Source organism: Rattus rattus, chromosome 2, assembly GCF_011064425.1.
Source record: "Rattus rattus isolate New Zealand chromosome 2, Rrattus_CSIRO_v1, whole genome shotgun sequence".
NCBI lineage: Eukaryota > Metazoa > Chordata > Mammalia > Rodentia > Muridae > Rattus > Rattus rattus.
In genome coordinates, this window is record NC_046155.1 from 40,619,860 (window position 1) to 40,639,946 (window position 20,087).

Consider the following 20,087-nt stretch of genomic DNA (forward strand, 5'->3'; position numbering starts at 1 on the left):
TTTGTCTATAGATCTAGGACTGCTTTCATTGCATCCATAGGTTTTGGTTTGTTGTGTTTTCATTTTGCTTGATTCTTGGGGATTTTTTTTTTATTTCCTTCTTCATTTCTTCAGATTAATTCATTATTCAGTAGTATGTTGTTCAGTCTTGTTGAGTTTTGTATATATTATATCTAGTGTATTTCTTTCTGTTGATTTGTTGTCTTAGTTCATTATGATCATAGAATACAAGTAATTATTTGTTTCCCTGTATTAGTTAAGACATATTGTGCCCTAATATATGACCTGTTTTCCATTGACTGCTAAGAAAAATGTCGATTTTGCAGTGTTTGGATGTACTGTGCTGTAGATCTGAAGTCTCATTTGATTTATGATATCAGTTAATTCAGATATTTCTTGGTGTTTGTTCGTTTGTTAGTTTGTCTTTTGGTTGGGTTGACATGAATCCATGAAAATAAGGTTTTGAAGTCGCCTACTGTTGTTGTGTTAGGGTTAATCTGTGACTTTATATCTAGTAGTATTTGTTTTATGAAATTGGACACACCTGTGTTTAAGACATATATTTAGAATTATAATATCCTCTTGATGAATTGCTCCCTTAATAGTAACAAAGTGACTTTCTTTATCTTTTCACAGTAGTCTTTGAAATCTGTTTTGTCAGATATTAGAACAGCAACCCTTGCTAGTTCCCTTCTTTCCTTCCTTTAAAGATAGATTTATTTATTTATTTATTTATTTATTTATTTATTTATTTATTTATTTAAAGTATGAGAATACTGTTGTTTTCAGACACACCAGAAGAGGGCATTGGATCTCATTACAGATGGTCGTGAACCACCTTGTGGTTGCTGGGATTTGAACTCAGGACCTCTGGAAGAGCAATCAGTGCTCCTAACCACTGAGACATCTCTCCAGCCCTGGACTCATTTTCTTGGAAGACCTTTTCCAGCCCTTCACTCCATGGTAGCCTTGTTTCTGTGATAAGATGTTTTGTGGAGACAAAAACCGATGAAGCCTGCTTTTTAAATATGGTCTACTAGCCTGTTCCTTTAGATTGGGAAATTAACATCATTAATATTCAGTCATTATTGAAAGGTGTGTATTGATTTCTTCTTTTTCGTTGTGGTTCATAGTTGATGTTTATGTTTTCCTTCTTCCTCTCATGCTTAAGTACTATTTAGGCATGGTTTATTCTTTCCTCTGGTCTAGTAAATGGATTTTTTTCTCTCTTCAGTCTGAAGATTCCTTAAAGTATTTTCTGTAGCTTCGTGGTCATATTTTTTAAGCTCATTTTTAATCCTAAGTCAGTGGTTCTCAACCTTCCTAATACTGTGACCCTTTAATACACTTCCTCATATTGTAACCTTAAGCCATAAAATTATTTTTGTTGCTACTTCAGAACTGTAATTTTGCTGTATAGAGAGGGGCCTTGTCTTTACAAACAAATAATCTGGTAGAGCCTAGAAAAATTACATTAGGAAACAGGCAGGAAAGCTGTGAATCAAAACTAAGCTGTGAGCTCCAGGACATCTGGAGCTCTGCAGAGATAACTTGTCTTTAAATAATCCAGAGGTCCCTAGAAAAGTTAGACTTGGGGAGCAGACAAGAAAGCTAAGAATCAAAGCCCAGCTAGAAGTCTTCTTCAGTGAGCATCCAGTCCGCCTGTCACATAAAGCCACTGAGGAGAAGGAAGAAGAAATGGTGAGGGAAGTGCCATTCTTCACATAGCACCCTTCCAGGACCAAAAGAGACCATGGCAGAGTGCAGGTCAGCAGACTGACTACTAGGAAAAGAGGCACAGCCACTCATCGCACACACCACAATCACCAAGGCTGAAGAAACCAATGGTTCCTGCCATACACTCTGCCACACAGCACCATGTACAACCTCCTGGGTAAGGGGTATAAGAAATCCATCTTTAGACTCCAAATAGTGCCAGCAATTCACTCCAGATTAGTAGTCTTTTGATGTATTTTTTATTATAATTTCTGTTCCTGAATTTATGTCTAATGATGGGTTTGCTTCTGTTTCCACACTGCTCGTGTTAGATGTTAGGGCTGTTGTTTATATTTCTCAAGCCCACTTTACTCTAAGGCATTCTTTGCTGTACTCTGTAGCCTTATCTCACGTGCTTTCCTATTAATTCCTACAGTATTCTTTCTGTATTTCCTTTTCTTTCTTCTTTTATTGGTTATTTTATTTATTTACATTTTAAATGTTAGCCCCCTTTCCAGTTTACCCTCCATAAACTCCCTATCCCACCCCTACCCCCACTCTAAGAGGGAGCTCCCTGACCCGCTCCCACCTCACCGCCTGGCATCCCCTATGCTGGGGCCTTGGTCCAGTGGAGACTGAATTTCCTTTTCTAAAACTGGATTCTAACTGTAGCAGTTTTCCTCCTAGCTATTTACCCACCTGTTTTCTGTTCTTTTTGAAGATCCATCTAATATTTAACCCTGGATCCTGAAATTTATTGAAATTAGGTCTTCAATGAACTAGGTCTTTGTTCTCATTTTGGCAGATGTTAGGACCTAAGCTGTTGTGTTCTGAGGTCAGAATGGTACCTCTAATTTGGTGTCCTTTGTGCTAAGGTCTCCAGCCTGTTAATAGTATTTAGTTACTGTTTTCTTTGTTTACAGGTTTTTAAGACATTGGGGGGCTCTTGGATATTAATTTTAGGTACATATTTTCTAAAAAAAAATGTAGATATTCACACATACAAATTTCTGAAGACTTTTCCACATATACGCTTTTGATACTGTATTGTTACATTCTTGTTTTCATTACATACTTTTGTGGCTACTTGTACCTAACTGGTTTCTTAATGTGTTAATTTTTATTTTTGTCAATTTTTTTCTGTTAATCTTCAATTTCATTACATTATAGTTGAAAAAGATAACTTTATATGATATATGACTTATGCTTTTTGTTTCAAATTTATTCTTGTTTGTTTTGGCTAAACATACTGTCTTGGAGAATGTTCCTGTACACTTGAGAAGAATATATATTTGGCTGTTTTTGTTGGTGACTTCTGTGCTTTTCTTCGAGGTCAACTTGATTAATAGTGACACTGTTGGAGTTCATGTGTACCTTCTGCTTAGTTGAAAGTGAGACATTGACAGTCTTAGCTGTTTTAATGAGCCACTTTTCCCTTCTGTTTGTGAAATTTTGCTTCTTATGTGCTTCCTCCTTCTTTCTCTCCCTTCTTCCTTTGTGCAATAGGTCTCTCTATGGAACCCTGGCTACCCTTGAGTTCACTGTAGGGATCAGGCTGTCCTCAAACTCAACCCAGATCTGCCTGCTTCTATCTCCAAGTGTTGAGATTAAAGGTGTGCACCACCACACCTAGCTATTTTTTTAAAAAATTGGATCTATTCATTTAAAAAAAATTATTCTCATATATTACACTCCAGCTGCAGTCCCCCACTCCCCATCTCCTAGACAAGAGCAGACCTCCCAGGGACATCAACCAAACCTGGCACGATAAGCTACAATAAAATCAGGTACATAACCGTCACATCAGGTGTATAACCATCATGTCAAGGCTAGGCAAGAAAACCCAGCAGGAGGAAGAGGGTCCCACAAGTACGTAAGAGAGTCAGAGATAGCCCCTGCTCCTACCGTAAGGAATTCCACAAGAACCCCAATAACATGCAGAGTATGTAGGTCAGACCCCTATAGACTCCCTGAACTCTGTGATTTCCCATGAGTCTGGTCAGTTGATTCTGTGGATTGAGAATAACCCTAGCAAAGACTCATAGTAATGGAGACCCAGAACCTGAACCAGGCAAAACCTTAAGTGGAGGGATTGGGACACCAACCCAGCCACAAAACCTTCAACATGCAACCTGCAATTGTCCAGTCTGCAGAGTGTTCTGGGACTAGAGCTTAGCATAATCATCCTCAGAGAGAACAGAGGGACTTCATCCTGCAACTGATGGAAGCTGGTGCAGAGTCCTGCGCCACACGTAAAGGGATCTTGGGGAGTCCTCCTTTCATCCTATATAGGTCTCTTATTCTGCCCCCCTTCCTGCCAAAACTCTATACACTATTTCTCTATCATATAGGTGTATAATTACTGTTTTATTTAGTTGCTTTTTAAATTACAGGGAACAAAAGAGGAATACAAAATGCAAATCTCCTGTTTTAGTTGTTAAATAATTTTAATGTAGTCTTTCTTATATACTTTGAGATTCTGGCTTAGATAATTTACAAATATTCAAGCTTTAGAATTTAAGAATATATTTAGTTATCTTACAAATAATATGGAGTTGAGTATATGAATAGTTTTGAAATACCTTAGAGTTATACTAAAATTAAATGAAGCCTCTAACAGTATAAGGCTCCTACCAGCCACCAGAAAGTGAACATTCTTTCTTCCAATAATGTGAAAGTTTAATATTTACCTCTGTACTTTCAGTCACTTAGATTCCCATTTTCATTAAAATGAAGGATATAATCAGCTTGTAGTTCTGTTTTAGTTAACTCCATTCTTCCCAAGAAGCATGAGAACTCCTCTTTATCTTGTGCCTACCTGTTAGGTTATAATTTATACTTCTGGTATCTTTAAGAAAAATAACTACAAACACACACACAATTGATATTTCTGTATCTTTAAGAAAAATTACTACACATGTACACACACACACACACACACAGAGGAGGAGGAGTGTGTGAGAGCAGGGAGGGCTAATGTATGTATGCATGCATACTTTACTATATAAATGGCATTCATATGCATTTCTTGACCTGTGTGACTGAGGTTCTCTAAGGGATTGAGACCCACAGATTGTCAACTCCTGGTGTAATTGACTCACCCTTAATCAACCTCAGATTTACATTTAAATGGCTTCTTTCTAAGAATAATTACTGAAGTCAGATATAACATATATTAGCAGAACAAATGACTCGACTGCACTTGGATTTCTAAAGACCTCCATTCCTATCTCCTGACTATTGAGTATCTGATATTTTGCTCACTTAATACATAGGAATCTCATTCCTGGTTCTGTATGTAAACATACAAATACAATTCTATAAATTTATTCTGGAAATGTTCCACCTGCTAAAGATATACTCCTTTTCTCTTGAATTTATTAATAGCACTGTTTTTATTGAGCTTTTTTTCCTAGTTTGTTTTTAGGTTTATTGTGCTCACATTTATTGTATAAAATGTATAGTAGTAAATCATATAGAAAGCAGTTCTGTTTTTGATTAAAAAAACCAACTCTCTTCATTTGTAGTTTTGGATTATAGATAGGAGACTAGGTTGACCTGGGCTAGAAAGGCATCTCTCTCCAGCAGGTATCAGTCACCCTTTCTGCTCTACTTACTGTCACTTCAAGTCTTTATTCCATAGAATTGTTACTGTGAAATCTTATTGTAAAGCTTCTGAGGCCACTCAAAACAAATACAAGGATTTAGGTATTAGAGCGAATGGATGTGTGCATTCGTTTACTGTATGCATTTACTTGTTGAATGTTTATTGAGGGACGGTAGTTTAATTACGAAGGTCGATGCTAAGATGTAATAAGCTTCATTTTCTTTGTTCTTAATCTACTGGATTAAATGCCAATAATCATTTAAAGTGTAGTTTATTGTGCTGGCAAGATTTATATCAACCTGACATATCCATTTGGAGAAAAAGAACCTTGGTTGAGAGAAAATACTCCCATCAGATGGCCTGTGGGCAAGTCTGTGGGGCGTTGTGTTCGAGGCTCCAGCATTAGGAAGGGTGAGTGCCACTGCATTTCCAAGTGAGGGAAAAGTTAACGATGATGCTGAAATGGATGGTGCTGTAGCTTAGGGAAGGGATGGTAACAGTCTAAAGTCAGGGGTGGGAGACAGAACATGAGTCTGAACTTCTTATTTATTAATGTTGTTATTTTGGTGCATGTGTGCATGTGAATACAGGCTTATGCCTGCAGTGGCATACATCCACATGGTCGTCACAGAACTGGGGTTTAATGGGTTGCATGCAGCTAGCAAGGACCTTTTACCATCTTGAAAAAGTAGATTTAAAATAAGATGAGTAGCGTTCTTAATGTTGGCTTTGGTTTTTCAAGGCAGGGTATCTCTGTGTAGCCCTGGATGTCCTGGAACTAGGTAGACCAGGCTGGCCTGGGACCCAGAGATCCTGCTACCTCTGCCTACCTAGTGCTGGTATGAAAGGTAGTGCTACCACCACTGGACTTTGACTGACATTTCTAACCTGAGTGCCCTAACAGGGAAGCTGATGACACCATTTTCATAGTAAGGAAGAAATGAAGAGTCAGTAATCAAAAAAGGGAAAGGTAGTAGCTCTTGAGGTATTAGACAGTTCTCAAGCATTCCTAATGCTGCAACCCTTTAATCCAGTTCCTCATGCTGTGGTGAGCACCAACCACAACACTGTTTTCGTTGCTCCTTCAAAACTGTAATTTTGCTAACGTTTTGAATCATAATAGAAGTAATTGATAGGCAGAATATTTGATATACTCACTCTCTCTCTCACACACACACACACACACACACACACACACACACAGGGATCATGATTCATAGGCTGAAAACCACTGAATTATGATATCTTGCTCTACAGTATACAGTGGGCTATTAGAAACAAGATCTAGAGGAAGATTCTGAGATGAGTGAGTTGTCAGTATATGCACGATAGCTGAAATCTTAATTTTGACTCCTTGATGATGGTTTTAAGGGTTTTGTTTGTTTTTAATCACTGTATATGTGAACTCAGGTTGCAGTCCTTAGTGGCAAGACCCTTAACCACCTGAGCCATCTGGCCACCAAATTATTAGTATTTTAATGGCAAGTCATATATTTTACTTTTCAAATAATTATTTTACTTTATATGTGTGGGTATTTTACCTGTATGTGTGTGTGTGTGTGTGTGTGTGTGTGTGTGTGTGTGTGTGTGTGTGTGTGTGTGTGTGTATCATGTATGTGCCCGGTGCCTGAGGAGGTCAGAAAAGGGATGGATCCTCTAGAACTGTGGTTGCAGGTGGTTTTGAGGTACCATGTGGTGCTAGGAACCAGAGTCCTTTGCAAGAATTTGTGTTCTTAACAGATGAGCCAGCTCTCCAGCCCCAGTATTTTGTTTTTTATTTTATTTTATTTTATTTATTTATTTTTTTTGGTTCTTTTTTTCAGAGCTGGGGACCGAACCCAGGGCCTTGCGCTTCCTAGGCAAGCACTCTACCACTGAGCTAAATCCCCAACCCCCAGTATTTTATTTTATTTTTTTTTTTATTAACTTGAATATTTCTTATATACATTTGAGTATTATTCCTTTCGGTTTCGGCAAACATCCCCTCCCCCTCCCCTTCCTTATGGGTGTTCCCCTCCGACCCTCCCCCCATTGCCCCCCCCGCAACAGTCTAGTTCACTGGGGGTTCAGTATTGCAGGACCCAGGGCTTCCCCTTCCACTGGTGCTCTTACTAGGATATTCATTGCTACCTATGAGGTCAGAGTCCAGGGTCAGTCCATGTATAGTCTTTAGGTAGTGGCTTAGTCCCTGGAAGCTCTGGTGGCTTGTCATTGTTGTACATATAGGGTCTCGAGCCCCTTCAAGCTCTTCCAGTTCTTTCTCTGATTCCTTCAACGGGGGTCCTATTCTCAGTTCAGAGGTTTGCTGCTGACATTCGCCTCTGTATTTGCTGTATTCTGGCTGTGTCTCTCAGGAGCGATCTACACTTCTGCACTTCTTTGCTTCATCCATCTTGTCTAATTGGGTGGCTGTATATATATGGGCCACATGTGGGGCAGGCTCTGAATGGATGTTCCTTCAGTCTCTGTTTTAATCTTTGCCTCTCTCTTCCCTGCCAAGGGTATTCTTGTTCCCCTTTTAAAGAAGGAGTGAAGCATTCACATTTTGATCCTCCGTCTTGAGTTTCATTTGTTCTAGACATCTAGGGTAATTCAGGCATTTGGGCTAATAGCCACTTATCAATGAGTGCATACCATGTATGTCTTTCTGTGATTGGGTTAGCTCACTCAGGATGATATTTTCCAGTTCCAACCATTTGCCTACAAATTTCATAAACTCGTTGTTTTTGATAGCTGAGTAATATTCCATTGTGTAGATATACCACATTTTCTGTATCCATTCCTCTGTTGAAGGGCATCTGGGTTCTTTCCAGCTTCTGGCTATTATAAATAAGGCTGCGATGAACATAGTGGAGCACGTGTCTTTTTTATATGTTGGGGCATCTTTTGGGTATATGCCCAAGAGAGGGATAGCTGGATCCTCAGGCAGTTTAATGTCCAATTTTCTGAGGAACCTCCAGACTGATTTCCAGAATGGTTGTACCAGTCTGCAATCCCACCAACAATGGAGGAGTGTTCCTCTTTCTCCACATCCTCGCCAGCATTTGCTGTCACCTGAGTTTTTGATCTTAGCCATTCTCACTGGTGTGAGGTGAAATCTCAGGGTTGTTTTGATTTGCATTTCCTTGATGACTAAAGATGTTTAACTTTTCTTTAGGTGTTTCTCAGCCATTCGGCATTCCTCAGCTGTGAATTCTCTGTTTAGCTCTGAACCCCATTTTTTAATAGGGTTATTTGTCTCCTTGCGGTCTAACTTTTTGAGTTCTTTGTATATTTTGGATATAAGGCCTCTATCTGTTGTAGGATTGGTAAAGATCTTTTCCCAATCTGTTGGTTGCCGTTTTGTCCTAACCTCAGTGTCCTTTGCCTTACAGAAGCTTTGCAGTTTTATGAGATCCCATTTGTCGATTCTTGATCTTAGAGCATACGCCATTGGTGTTTTGTTCAGGAAATTTTTTCCAGTGCCCATGTGTTCCAGATGCTTCCCTAGTTTTTCTTCTATTAGTTTGAGTGTGTCTGGTTTGATGTGGAGGTCCTTGATCCACTTGGACTTAAGCTTTGTACAGGGTGATAAGCATGGATCGATCTGCATTCTTATACATGTTGACCTCCAGTTGAACCAGCACCATTTGCTGAAAATGCTATCTTTTTCCATTGGATGGATTTGGCTCCTTTGTCAAAAATCAAGTGACCATAGGTGTGTGGGTTCATTTCTGGGTCTTCAATTCTGTTCCATTGGTCTATCTGTCTGTCTCTGTACCAATACCATGCAGTTTTTATCACTATTGCTCTGTAATACTGCTTGAGTTCAGGGATAGTGATTCCCCTGAAGTCCTTTTATTGTTGAGGATAGTTTTAGCTATCCTGGGTTTTTTGTTATTCCAGATGAATTTGCAAATTGTTCTGTCTAACTCTTTGAAGAATTGGATTGGTATTTTGATGGGGATTGCATTGAATCTGTAGATCGCTTTTGGTAAAATGGCCATTTTTACTATATTAATCCTGCCAATCCATGAGCATGGGAGATCTTTCCACCTTCTGAGGTCTTCTTCAATTTCTTTCTTCAGTGTCTTGAAGTTCTTATTGTACAGATCTTTTACTTGCTTGGTTAAAAGTCACGAGGTATTTTATATTATTTGGGTCTATTATGAAGGGTGTCGTTTCCCTAATTTCTTTCTCGGCTTGTTTCTCTTTTGTGTAGAGGAAGGCTACTGATTTATTTGAGTTAATTTTATACCCAGCCACTTTGCTGAAGTTGTTTATCAGCTTTAGTAGTTCTCTGGTGGAACTTTTGGCATCACTTAAATATACTATCATATCATCTGCAAATAGTGATATTTTGACTTCTTCTTTTCCGATCTGTATCCCCTTGATCTCCTTTTGTTGTCTGATTGCTCTGGCTAGAACTTCAAGAACTATATTGAATAAGTAGGGAGAGAGTGGGCAGCCTTGTCTAGTCCCTGATTTTAGTGGGATTGCTTCAAGTTTCTCTCCATTTAGTTTAATGTTAGCAACTGGTTTGCTGTATATGGCTTTTACTATGTTTAGGTATGGGCCTTGTATTCCTATTCTTTCCAGGACTTTTATCATGAAGGGGTGTTGAATTTTGTCAAATGCTTTCTCAGCATCTAATGAAATGATCATGTGGTTTTGTTCTTTCAGTTTGTTTATATAATGGATCACGTTGATGGTTTTCCGTATATTAAACCATCCCTGCATGCCTGGGATGAAGCCTACTTGATCATGGTGGATGATTGTTTTGATGTGCTCTTGGATTAGGTTTGCCAGAATTTTTGTTGAGTATTTTTTTGCGTCAATGTTCATAAGGGAAATTGGTCTGAAGTTCTCTTTCTTTGTTGGGTCTTTGTGTGGTTTAGGTATAAGAGTAATTGTGGCTTCATAGAAGGAATTCGGTAGTGCTCCATCTGTTTGAATTTTGTGGAATAGTTTGGATAATATTGGTATGAGGTCTTCTATGAAGGTCTGATAGAATTCTGCACTAAACCCGTCTGGACCTGGGCTCTTTTTGGTTGGGAGGCCTTTAATGACTGCTTCTATTTCCTTAGGAGTTATGGGGTTGTTTAACTGGTTTATCTGTTCCTGATTTAACTTCGGTACCTGGTATCTGTCTAGGAAATTGTCCATTTCCTGTAGATTTTCAAGTTTTGTTGAATATAGGCTTTTATAGTAAGATCTGATGATTTTTGAATTTCCTCTGAATCTGTAGTTATGTCTCCTTTTCATTTCTGATTTTGTTAATTTGGACACACTCTCTGTGTCCTCTCGTTAGTCTGGCTGGGGTTTATCTATCTTGTTGATTTTCTCAAAGAACCAACTTTTGGTTCTGTTGATTCTTTCTATGGTCCTTTTTGTTTCTACTTGGTTGATTTCAGCTCTGAGTTTGATTATTTCCTGCCTTCTACTCTTCCTGGGTGTATTTGCTTCTTTTTGTTCTAGAGCTTTTAGGTGTGCTGTCAAGCTGCTGACATATGCTCTTTCCTGTTTCTTTCTGCAGGCACTCAGCGCTATGAGTTTTCCTCTTAGCTTTAGCTTTCATTGTGTCCCATAAGTTTGGGTATGTTGTACCTTCATTTTCATTAAATTCTAAAAGTTTTAATTTCTTTCTTTATTTCTTCCTTGACCAGGTTATCATTGAGTAGAGCATTGTTCAGTTTCCCGTATATGTGGGCATTCTTCCCTTATTGTTATTGAAGACCAGCTTTAGGCCGTGGTGGTCCGATATACGCATGGGATTATTTCTATCTTTCTGTATCTGTTGAGGCCTGTTTTTGACCAATTTATGGTCAATTTTGGAGAAAAGTACCATGAGGCTGAGAAGAAGGTATATCCTTTTGCTTTAGGGTAGAACGTTCTATAAATATCCGTTAAGTCCATTTGGCTCATGACTTCTCTTAGTCTGTCTACGTCTCTGTTTAATTTCTGTTTCCATGATCTGTCCATTGATGAGTGGGGTGTTGAAATCTCCTACTATTATTGTGTGAGGTGCAATGTGTGTTTTGAGCTTTAGTAAGGTTTCTTTTACGTATGTAGGTGCCCTTGTATTTGGGGCATAGATATTTAGGATTGAGAGTTCATCTTGGTGGATTTTCCTTTGATGAATATAAAGTGTCCTTCCTTATCTTTTTTGATGACTTTTAGTTGAAATTGATTTTTATTTGATATTAGAATGGCTACTCCAGCTTGCTTCTTCTGACCATTTGCTTGGAAAGTTGTTTCCCAACCTTTCCTCTGAGGTAGTGTCTGTCTTTGTCTCTGAGGTGTGTTTCCTGTAGGCAGCAGAATGCAGGGTCCTCGTTAAATATCCAGTTTGTTAATCTATGTCTTTTTATTGGGGAGTTGGGGCCATTGATGTTGTGAGATATTAAGGAATAGTGATTATTGCTTCCTGTTGTATTCATATTTGGATGTGAGGTTGTGTTTGTGTGCTTTTCTTCTCTTTGTTTTGTTGCCAAGACGATTAGTTTCTTGCCTCTTCTTGGGTATAGCTTGCCTCCTTATGTTGGCTTTACCATTTATTATCCTTTGTAGTGCTGGATTTGTAGAAAGATATTGTGTAAATTTGGTTTTGTCATGGAATATCTTGGTTTCTCCATCTATGTTAATTGAGAGTTTTGCAGGATACAGTAGCCTGGGCTGGCATTTGTGTTCTCTTAGGGTCTGTATGACATCAGTCCAGGATCTTCTGGCCTTCATAGTTTCTGCCGAGAAGTCTGGTGTGATTCTGATAGGTCTGCCTTTATATGTTACTTGCCTTTTTTCTTACTGCTTTTAATATTCTTTCTTTATTTTGAGCGTTTAGTGTTTTGACTATTATGTGACGGGAGGTGTTTCTTTTCTGGTCCAATCTATTTGGAGTTCTGTAGGCTTCTTGTATGCCTATGGGTATCTCTTTTTTTAGGTTAGGGAAGTTTTCTTCTATGATTTTGTTGAAGATATTTACTGGTCCTTTGAGCTGGGAGTCTTCACTCTCTTCTATACCTATTATCCTTAGGTTTGATCTTCTCATTGAGTCCTGGATTTCCTGTATGTTTTGGACCAGTAGCTTTTCCTTTACATTATCTTTGACAGTTGAGTCAATGATTTCTATGGAATCTTCTGCTCCTGAGATTCTCTCTTCCATCTCTTGTATTCTGTTGGTGAAGCTTTATCTACAGCTCCTTGTCTCTTCTTTTGGTTTTCTATATCAGGGTTATTTCCATGTGTTCTTTCTTGATTGCTTCTATTTCCATTTTTAATTCCTTCAAGTGTTTGATTGTGTTTTCCTGGAATTCTTTCAGTGATTTTTGCGATTCCTCTCTGTAGGCTTCTACTTGTTCTCTAAGGGAGTTCTTCACGTCTTTCTTGAAGTCCTCCAGCATCATGATCAAATCTGATTTTGAAACTAGATCTTGCTTTTCTGGTGTGTTTGGATATTCCATGTTTGTTTTTGTGGGAGAATTGGGCTCCGATGATGCCATGTAGTCTTGGTTTCTGTTGCTTGTGTTCCTGCGCTTGCCTCTCGCCATCAGATTATCTCTAGTGTTACTTTGTTCTGCTAATTCTGACAGTGGCTAGACTGTCCTATAAGCCTGTGTGTCAGGAGTGCTGTAGACCTGTTTTACTGTTTTCTTTCAGCCAGTTATGGGGACAGAGTGTTCTGCTTTCGTGTGTGTAGTTTTGTCCCGCTACAGGTCTTCAGCTGTTCCTGTGGGCCTGTGTCTTGAGTTCACCAGGCAGGTCACTTGCAGCAGAAAAGTTGGTCTTACCTGTGGTCCCGAGGCTCGAGTTCGCTCGCGGGGTGCTGCCCACGGGCTCTCCGCGGTGGCAGCAACCGGGAAGATCTGCGCCGCCTCTTCCGGGAGCCTCCGTGCACCAGGGTTCCAGATGGCCTCCGGTGTTTTCCTCTGGAATCAGCAATGTGTGTAGAGAGCAGTCTCTTCTGGTTTCGCAGGCGTGTCTGCCTCTCTGAAGGTTTAGCTCTCCTTCCCACGGGATTTGGGTGCAGAGAACTGTTTATCCGGTCTGTTTCCTTCAGGTTCCGGCGGTGTCTCAGGCAGGGCTCCTGCCTCACCTGGGCCCTCTCCCACGGGAGCCCAGAGGCCTTATACAGTTTCCTCTTGGGCCAGGGATGTGGGCAGGGGTGGGCAGTGTTGGTGGTCTCTTCTGCTCTGCAGCCTCAGGAGTGCCCACCTGACCAGGCGGTAAGGTATCTCTCCCACGGGATCTGGGAGCAGAGAGCTGCTGCCCAGTATTTTATTTTTTAATACAATGTAAGTTTCTTTTATTTTAAAAAATATTTGGTAATACTTTTTTATTTTTTCTTCCATTTTTATTTATTTTTTTTTTCCGGGGCTGGGGATCGAACCCAGGACCTTGCGCTTCCTAGGTAAGCGCTCTACCACTGAGCCAAATCCCCAACCCCTTCTTCCATTTTTATTAAATTGGGTATTTCTTATTTACATTTCGAATGTTATTCCTTTTCCTGGTTTCCAGGCCATCATCCCCCAAACCCTGCCCCTCCCCTTCTATATGGGTGTTCCCCTCCCAATCCAACCCCCATTAACCCCCCCTAACAATCCCATACACTGGGGGTCCAGCCTTGGCAGGACCAAGGGCTTCCCCTTCCACTGGTGCTCTTACTAGGCTATTCATTGCTACCTATGCAGTTGGAGCCAGGGTCAGTCCATGTATAGTCTTTGGGTAGTGGCTTAGTCCCTGGAAGCTCTGGTTGCTTGGCATTGTTGTTCATATGGGGTCTCGAGCCCCTTCGAGCTCTTCCAGTCCTTTCTCTGATTCCTTCAACGGGGGTCCCGTTCTCAGTTCAGTGGTTTGCTGCTGGCATTCACCTATGTACTTGCTGTATTCTGGCTGTGTCTCTCAGGAGAGACCTACATCTGGTTCCTGTCAGCCTGCACTCATTAGCTTCATCCATCTTATCTAGGTTGGTGGCTGTATATGTATGGGCCACATGTGGGGCAGGCTCTGAATGGGCGTTCCTTCTGTCTCTGCTCTAAACTTTGCTTCCCTATCCCCTCCTGTGGGTATTTTTGTTCCCCTTTTAAAGAAGGAGTGAAGCATTCAAATTTTGGTCATCCTTCTTGAGTTTCATGTTTTCTTGTGTTTTTACTTTATTTTTTTAGTATAGATGTTCTCAGTGTAGTGAGATGCAGTTTCAGTGTTTTACTTTGCAGAGAGTGAATAGTTCATTCTTCTAATTAGTGAGTAATTTGGCAGTTTGCTTTTTTATGTGTATGTGTCTTTTAATTTTTACAGTTAGTTCTATCTTCTAGATATTAAGTCCTTGTCTGAAATGTAGTAAAGTCTGTTCATTTTGTTGGTATTTTCTGTACTTTGCAAAAACCTTTTTAGTTTTATATAATTTTACATTTTACTTGTCAAATCTTGAGAGTATTTTCTTGTGCTACAATATAGTATTGGAGTCCTATGCAGAAGGTTCTTGCCTACGCTTATATTTTGAAGTATTTTTCCCTAGAAGTTTCAGAATTTGAGGCTTTAAATTAAAGTATTCAATCCATTTTGAGTTGATTTTTGTACAGGCTAACATAAAAGTCTTATTTCACTGTGGTATTGAATAGGCTTTTTTTTTTTTTAATAAAGTATATACTTTTGTCAAGAAGTAGGTGGCCACAGCTGTGTTGTGTTATTTCTGTCACCTGCGTTCTGTCCCAGGTCTGTGTGGCTGTTTCTGTGCCAGTGTAATGCTGCCTTTGTCAGTTGAGATACTGGGTACTGTGGTAGCTCCAGTAGCACTCTTTCTCCTTAGGATTGCACAGCTTATGTGTGGTCTTTCTTGCTTCCTTGGGAGTTTTTGGACCTTTTCCTCCTAATTTTGTGAAAGTCATTAGAATTTTGATGAGGATTGCATTGAATATGTAGATTAGTTTGATGCAATAGCATAACATTAAGATTTTATTTATGTATATATTACTTTGTCTGCATGTATCTTAAGTACACCACGTGTGTATTACCGTATCATAACTTCTAAAACTAAAGTCACATAGTTTCAGTCAAATAATTTTAAGCTTCAGTGTGGGCGCTAGGCACTGAACCTGGTCCTATATAAGTGCTTGTAACCACTGAACTATCTCTCCAGCCCCATGACAGAGCCAGTCCATGAAGGAATATTTGTGCACTCGAACAACCACATTTATATTGTTCAGAGGTCTTGGATCTTCTGGCCCTTATCATTTAGTAGAATATTTTCAAGATTGATATTTGTTTAAGAGGAAACAAGCTATCGTTGCTGACCTTAACTGGCTTGATAAGTTTTTGCCATGTCATTTTTTATAATTTACTTTTTATCCCTTAGAAATAGAAAAATGGTAAAGATTGTGATTCAGATCTAAGGGAAGGAAGCATTTGTGGAAAAATTTAAACTGTCTTGTTCTTTAGAATTATTTGAGGAAATCAAAGCCTGGAAATGAAGCTTAGGAGCCTCTAGTTTAAGACCATTGTAGGAAATGGGAAGGCCGCTTCTTAGGCCTTGGAACATTACCTTAGCCGGGGAGAAAGATACAAACATGTGAAAAGAAAGACCAACATGCAGTTTTATTTTGTAAAATACTTCTGCAGTGTTTGTACATACGGCAGAAAACAGAGTTTTGGCAGTTTGCTTCTCTGTTTAAAAGGGGCATGGATCTGGATCTGCTTACTCTGAGGGCGAGGAAGTGGAAGCTAAAGCCCCGGGAGAGCAGCTGATGTCGTCTCTGCTCACTGTTGCTACTTAGGTTATGCCTTGGTCCACATTGAGAAAATAAATATTCATTGAACTGATTAAAGAATACTTTGAAGGAGATTTGATTCTTTTATTTGGACAAAAGTAAGATACAAAGACTTAAAATATTAGCAAAGAGAAATGATTATTGAACACAGTTAATAAGCAGGAACAAAACAATCTGAGCAGAACTGTGTTGAGAAATACCCTACAAAAGGAGAGGTAGGCCTTGTTTGTTCTTACACAGTGTGAACTGCAAAGAAGCAATGAAGTACTCTCCTGGTGTTTTAAGTAGAATCTGTAGACACTGAAAGTTGTAGGGAAGAGACTTGGAGACTGGGTTTGAGACAATTTTGATGTTGGTTAGGACTTCTTTGTAAGTCCACTGAGACAGGGTTTTTTTTTTTTTTTTTTTTTTTTTGTATTTCAGACTACTTTTTTTTACTTTTTCATTTTTAATTTAAAACAAAAATGAGCAAAATGGAAATGTTAATCAAAACAGGCCACTTAAAATTGGAGTTGACTTAAATGTTTTCACTAATTAAATCAGTGCTATTGGAAAGTTTTTGTACAAGGACAGTAAGAAAGATGCCTCAAAGGTATATAAGAAATTCACAAGGCCACTGCTAATATAAGCTCAGAGATGCAGTCATGTAAATTTGTTTTAAAGACCTTTAAGAATGATGAGGTTTTAGATAAGTATTTCAGGCAGCTCACTTACCCAAATCTCTTTATGGAATTTTTTTTTCATATATTCAGTAGAACATCACTCAGAAGTCATTGCAATTATAGCTCAATAAATTTATGAATAGTTTCTAATTATTTATATTAGAACACACATATTTAGTGCTCCTTTTATAGACATGTTGAAAACTTGTGTTTTGGGGACAGATTGACATACACCGATGTTTTAGTGGGGAGTCTGACAGACTGGGCAATTTGTTACAGCAACACAATCCTGGTTACCAGATGGAGAGGACATTCATTGCATAGAGCTTTAAGAATAATATGAAATTTCTTTAGTGACCACAGCTTATTAGAGATCCTAGGAATATGGAAAAATCTTGCTTAGGACCAGGTTGCAGAGACAGTCTGGAAAGCCAGCAGATCAAATAAGACAGGACTGTTTGAGTTTAGTGCCTAAATTCTGGGCAAGCACTTTTAAAATTTATTGTTTGCTGTGCTGGAATCTATTACAATCTTTGAGACAGGTTTTAAAGTGTGTAACTGTCCACTACATAACGGTACTTTAAAAACCTAGTTGGCTGTGACGGCCTTTGCAGCATTCTTTTTTTTTCAGCATTGATAGGACAATAACCATAACTTCAGTCAACTTTTTCAAGCCCAGAGTAAGACCTGAAGTATAATTCATATTTTGCTTCAAGTATTAAAACTCCACCTGTAGCAGCTTTGGAACTTTAATTCTGTGTGTTGCTTTTAAGAATAAACTGATTAGTGACCAAATTCTTAATTTTTGTTATTCAATTATTTTTCTTGAATTTTCTTTCTAATGATGCCAAAAATTTCAGACTGTTCAGTAGATCTGTAATAAACTTGCAGAATGAAGGGAAGTGTCTTAGTTCAGCTGCTAAAACTCCTTTTGAAGATCTTCCTTGCTAGTGTGTTGGAGCCATTCTGAGGCTAGTGCATGTGCATAGTTGCCGTGAACAGCATTCCTTTTTTTTTTTTTTTTTCTTTTCTTTTTTTTAAAGGAGCTCTGGCAAAGCTTTATTAAAGGAAAACTTCCCCGATTTTTTTTTTTTTTATTAGTCTGTTCTGGCAGGTTTCTGTTTATAAATTAGCATAATCACTTGGAATCACCTGGGTCAATGACAGCCAGTGTGCATTCTCTGTAGTATTTTCTTCATGCTGTACCCAGTTGAATATTTTTGCCTCTGTAGTGATGGTCACCAGTTTTAGCCAACATGGCATAATGTTCTGTTTCAGATTTCATCAAAGCTGCGTAGTTATCTCAGAAAAGCAGTTTCAGCCTGCCTGTCTATCATGCTCAGCATCTGTGTCCAAGCATATACTTCCCACTCTCCGTAACAGGATGGAGCCTGGAGTTGACCGACTCCAGAGACTTTTCTTCTTTGCAGCCACCACCTTCCTGCCTTAGGTCAGCACCACGATGGCTAGGGAGCGCGGTATTTATTTGCTATGGTACTTTGTTATCTTTCTTCCTGGCTTTTCTGTGACATCTTGGTATGAATTTTTGAGTGTCTTTGTTCTTACTTGCCTTTTGTTGATGTCAGGCATAGCACGTGAGGTAGTTCAGTGTTGCTATGCAACTGTTAAATTCAATATTATTAGTAAAACGGAATAGTGCTAATATCCAGTGAACAGAGAACAGCAACATAAGGATTTATAGTGTGTAGTGCCTATGTGTAAGGCTCAGAGTGTTGTGGCAAGTGAACAAAAGAGAAGTGACTTACTATGGTAATTTTTAGAACAAAATTAGTTGTGGCAAAATCTTTGATGACTAAGTTTGTTGTGTTGTCGACTGCTCGCTAGTCTTTATCTGAGTTCCTTTCCCTGCCCTAATACAGGACTTGAGTTAGTAGTCCAGCCTGGGTGAGAACTTGCTGTGGAGTGTAGCTCTAAACTTGTGGCATTCCTCGTGTGTGCTCTCGAATGCTGGTTATAGGCATGCATCACACCCAGCGAGCATTTCTCCGTGAGCCCTGGCTGTCTTGCAGTTCCCTCTGGCCTCACCCAGAGATCTGCCTGCCTTCTGCCTCCAGTGCTAGGCCACCTCTGTTTTTCGTTCTGTAATTTTTTCCCCCTAATGATTATGTATTACTGAATTTCTCTATTTCAGGTTTTGATCTTTATATGTTTTGAATTATTATCCCCCAAGCTGTTGCTTCCTTCTACTTTCCTAGTATTTCTTGTTGTGTTTATATTTTTCCTTTTTGGAAATTTAGGACAGCCATGGCATGGTGGTACACAGTTGTAAGCGCTGCACTCTGAAGACTGAGATAAGAGGACCACAGGATATCATCCTGTGCTATTTATAGAAACCCTGTCTCAAAAATAAAATTTGACTTACTATGGGAGTTTAGAATTTGCTATAATTTTACATAAACAGGTGAAAATATTAGATTGATCTTTCATGTAAAACTACCAAATCAGCTGGATTTTTAGTTATTTATTACCTTCTAAGATACTCAAATGCTTTCAGTCATATTATAAAAATTAGAACTTTCTGGAAAATAAGAGGACTTAAGAGTTGGAGACTGTTTGAGATTTACTTAAAGGAGCTGAGGCTGGCCGTTAGTGAGAATGTATAGTCTCCAGGGTCAAGGATAGACAGTATCTAGCCATTAATCCTGATTATTGTACCACCACCACCTCTCTACCTCCACAGTCCCTAACTCAGGGTCTTCCTTTCTAATGTTGGAAAGAGCAAGAGGACACACAGTAATTAATTACATTAGGTAAATAACAAGCAGCTATTTGATTAGTGAGTAATTTAATTTTGTTAATACCTTTAGAATAATTTGATGCCAAGAAATAAATTTGAAAATAATTGCTTTCTAATTATAAATCAAAAAGTTACAGTTTAAAAATAATGTAAAAATCAACTCTAATTACAGTACAAACTTCAGTAGCTACTGTATGAAATTGAAAATGAGAGGTTTATAGTAGTGAAGGCAAAGGCATTTTAATTACAATATTATTTTTATTATCAGTTTAGCAAGAAGTCTGTCTTTTAATTTTAATTGTGTATGTATTTTGCCTACCTCTGTGTCTGTACCATGTGCCAAAAAGGACATTAGATCCCCTGGGACTGGTGTTACTAAGAGACAATGAAGAGCCTATATACAGATGCTAGGAGTCAAACTCTGGTCCTCTGAAGAGAAGCTGAGCCAGCCCTCCAGCCCCTTAAAGGCCATCTTCCCTGTCCTCTTTTGCTTTCTAAATTCATTGATATTTCTTTGCATTTGAAAAAGTAATAATGTGTACCAAATGTGCATGACATTAATTCTTCTAAAGGTCATAGTTAAAGTACATATGGATTCTCAG

General features: G+C 38.8%; 1 protein-coding gene across 5 annotated transcripts in view; it reads left to right on the forward strand.

Moving 5' to 3' along the window:
• Lcor (ligand dependent nuclear receptor corepressor) overlaps positions 1-20,087 on the forward strand; it is a 103,980-nt gene that overhangs the window by 28,050 nt on the left and 55,843 nt on the right. The window lies entirely within an intron of this gene.